The sequence below is a fragment of the Bos grunniens genome, chromosome 13 (genome assembly GCF_055505025.1).
Source record: "Bos grunniens cultivar Pamir isolate PY7600 chromosome 13, Bosgru_T2T1.0, whole genome shotgun sequence".
Taxonomy (NCBI): domain Eukaryota; kingdom Metazoa; phylum Chordata; class Mammalia; order Artiodactyla; family Bovidae; genus Bos; species Bos grunniens.
The window spans coordinates 59,352,100-59,355,883 of record NC_141177.1 but is presented as its reverse complement, the minus strand read 5'-3'; the positions used below and the strand labels follow the sequence as shown (position 1 = coordinate 59,355,883).

At 57.8% G+C, this 3,784-nt stretch overlaps 1 long non-coding RNA gene across 1 annotated transcript; it reads left to right on the top strand.

Moving 5' to 3' along the window:
* The first annotated feature begins 869 nt into the window (after positions 1-869).
* On the top strand, positions 870-3,429 carry LOC147361064 (uncharacterized). The gene is made up of 2 exons (XR_015139699.1): positions 870-1,811; positions 2,847-3,429. It is a non-coding gene; the product is annotated as an uncharacterized LOC147361064 (long non-coding RNA).
* The last annotated feature ends 355 nt before the right edge of the window (positions 3,430-3,784 follow it).

Genomic DNA, 3,784 nt, shown 5'->3' with positions numbered 1-3,784 from the left:
CGCCAGCCGCAGAGCGCAGGGCCAAGCTGGGGCGAAGCGAGGGTGCCCAGGGTGCCCGTGGTGCCCCCTAAGGCAGTGCTGTTGCCGAAGCCGCCCTGGGCGCAGTGCGCAGGGCGCTGCTCGCTTGTGCTAACTTGGCGCGCTGCTCCTCCCGGAGCGCAGCCGGCGTTGGGGAGGCCTGTGGGCAGCCGGGGAGCCTCCGGCTGCGCCCCAGGCCCAGAGTCTGGGCTGTGTGGAGCCCGGAGCCCCGGCTTCCCCCAGCCAGCTCCCTCCTGTGTTAGCACTCAGTGCCAGGCAGAAGCGCGGGTCTCTCTCCACCCCTCCCCAAAGCGCACCGGGCCTGCTTCCATCTGATTAGAATGTTTTGCCCATCTGATTAGAATGACTGTAGCTTTCAAGCCATTCATTATAAGAATTTTAGTCTTAAAAGAAAAAGAGGGTCCCACTGTAATTGTGAGTTGTAATAAATGCGAACTTCTGGTGCCGTCCTCTGCAGTATGTAAGACAGTAAAAAATGTGTCTCATGCAAACGCGCCCCCTCCCCAAGCCCATTGTGAAGTCAATCTCTAACAAAGGGGACGTGTGAATATTCAACACCGAGGCCTTCAGTCGTATTTTCCGGAATCCCTGAGTCGGCTTTTTTTTTTTTTAAATCAGCGAATACCTGTTTAAGTTTTTAAAGCACATGGAAATCGCCCGCGAGCGACCATATAATTTGATTTGCCAGGCAATCTGCAGAGCGATCGCACATCATTTATAATGTTCATTGAGCATTTTGCCTAATTGTGTCTGTCTCTGAAAGGGCGGCGCACCCCCTCCCGACCGCGAGCGGCACAAGTGGCGACATTCCCATGGAGCGGCCGCGCCGCAGCTTGTCGCATTCAGCGCGGGCGGCCTGGCCGCGCGCTTCCCTGCCCGGCGCCCGGGCGCGCCTGACACTAATAGCTCGCGGCTCAGGTACGAGCGGGCGCCGCGTTTGACTCCATTCAATTCACAACCGGCCGCGCTTGCAGGTGTCGCCTTTTGAAACTGCCATTCAGGCGGCCGCTGTTCACTTCTAGCTGCGCCGCGGGTTTTGTGGAAGCGCAAGAATGGCGCTGATTATTCCCGTGCCCACGGGCTGCCCCCACCCCCGCCGGACGCGAGCCTTCCCTCCGCCAAAAGAGACGTTTAATTAGTTCTGGGGCCGCCGACAGCCAGCGGGGCCGACAAAGCCCGGCTCCCCAGGTAACCCCGGGGTTCCTGCGGCCCCGGGAGGGGGCGCCCCGCGCCTGAGCACTGGCCTCTGGCCGTGCGCTCCCTCCCGCGCCGCCGCCGTCCGCCCACCTGCCTCCCGGGCCGGCTCTCCAGCTGGCCGAAGGCTCGCTCGCCGGACTTGAGTGGCCTTGGCCAGCGACCCCCGCGGATCCCGGACGCGAGCAGTTTTCGGGCGCCTGCGATGTCTTCTCGCCTCTCTGTCCCCATTGCCAGCCAGGGAGATGGAAACTTGGTTGGTCCTAACTGTCTTGCGAGGGGGTGTCCTCTCCATGACATGTCCTCTCCATGACATCCCCTCACCCCATTTCGGGAGAATATCGGGACGATGTTTTGAGGAAACACTAGAGACACTTTCCCCTTTATCCACCTTTGCGTCTCAGCGCCGCGTGCGCTAAAAGGGCGCAAAGTTGCCCTGGGAGATGACGAATGGCTGCCTCGTCTCCACGGCCAGTGACCTTGGCAACAGCGCCTCCGGCGCCCAAGCTGGCCTCGAATACGCAGGTCTGCGGACAGCCTCGGCCTGGGTCGCATACTCTAGGTCACCAGAGCCACAGGTACCACCACTCCCCTCTAACGCCCCTAATGGGATCGCGCCCCTGGGAGCCCGGCCTCTGGCTGCAGGCCGCGCACGCCGGCAGCGGAGGGGGACGGAGGGAGGCCCAGTCCAGGCGGGCATCCGGTACCTTTCGAGGGGGGAGTAGGCATCGGCCGCGAGGCGGGGGCCCCTCCCGCCTCATCATTTGGTTTCCGCGAGCGTCCGAGGACGCCAGCACCCATTCGTTCCACTCACTGCGCCCTGTGAACGAGCGCGGGGCGGGCGGGGGAGGCCGGGCCCGGGGAGGGCGGGTGGTCTCCCTCCCCCGCCCGCCCTGCCGGTCGAGCCGTGGCACAAGTGTTGCGATTCCCACGGGCCGGCGGGCTCTGCGGCTGGAGGCCCGGGCACCCGGGGTCCGGGAGACGGGGCGGACACAGAGGGGTTTGTAGACACGCTGACCTCCGCGCTCCAGCTCTGAAAGGGCCTGAAAGGAGCCGTTTATGGTACATTACCAGTCAAGGGCTCAGGTACCAGCGCCTTGTGTCGGGAAGCCCCGGCGGCCGCCCGTGCTGCAGGTGTCCACTATACAAACGCCCCGGAGGAGGCAGGACGCCGGGGAGGGCCGGGGAGAGGCGCCAGGCCGCGCCGCTGCAGCGGCTCGCGCAATTTCGCTCTTTCTCTTCTGCGGCGAGAACAGCCGGCCTGGGGCGAAGACCCAGGTCCTGGGGGTTGGGGGTGGTAGAGAAAGCAGCCGGGGTGGGGGTGGGGGGTCGAGCAGAGCCTACAGTACGTTATTTATGGGCTGCATCTGATGGAGAGGGGGGTCGGGGGAGGCTTTGAGCCTCTGCCCAGCCCCGACCCAGTTTCAAGGCTGAGGGCACAGAGAGGTCATAGGAGACTGAAACTTCCCAGTGGAGGCCGGCGCTAGGCCGGGCAAGGAAGAGGCATTTTGCCTGCTGCTTGGGCCACTTGGGCCCCCAGGCGCCTGCCCGGATTTAATTCGAACTTTCCCCATTTCGGTCCATCGTCTCCCTGTCTATCTTCCTGTGCACAGATGGGCCTGAGGCCTCTCCCCAGCGCCAGAGTCACTTCCGATCCAGAGGAAACCAAGGAAGACCTTACCCTCAGTAGGTAACCTCGTGGGCCCCTCTGCCCCTGCAAGACCCGGCAAGCAGAGAATTGGCTTCTATAAAGGAACACCTGGAAATGCTTTTTCCCTTGGGGAGGAGATTGTTAATGGAGTTTACTACCTACCTAAGTCGGTCCTTAAGCCTTCACGGGGCCAAAATTCTAATAAAGAAAAATAGTACCGCAAGACAACCCAAACACCACTGCCAGGATATTAAGCAAGACAATTTTTTTAAAAAAATAACAACAACAAAAAAATAAAAATAAAAAAATAAAAAATAAAAAAATAACAAATGATTTAATGATTTTCAGACCCAACTAGAAAAAGAGAATGAGCAGACAGAAATCTTAGGTGTGTCTGTAGGAAGCCTCCAGATACTCCCAAACGTTTCAGAGGTTGTCTGCCTTGCTTCATTATCTAATACTATCTGGAAACGTCTTCCTTCTACAGCTCCATCATCATCATCATTATTTTTACATGTCACCTCTGATTAAAATTAACCTCTGAATATGACTGAGTGCTTTTTTCTTAAAGTAAGAGAAATTGGACAAGGAATGGTGAAGAGGATGAAGAAGGGTGTGTGTCTGAAAAGAATAGTTTGAGAGAATGAAGGGGAAGGAATAGATTCCTTACAAGGTGAAAGAAAGCCTTTCCCATCTGAAAAACAAATAAACAAAAAATTACCGCTGTTCTATCATCACGGTCACAACTAAACTTCTTGAATAAGTTATCCAAAGGAGGAGGTTTCTATTCCCTCACCTTTATTTGGTCCTCAGCACACTGCATCTGGCCCACACTCATTCTGGAACTTTCACTCATTTAGTCATTTTCACCAGGAACTTCCATGGCCCCCCGTTTAAGGT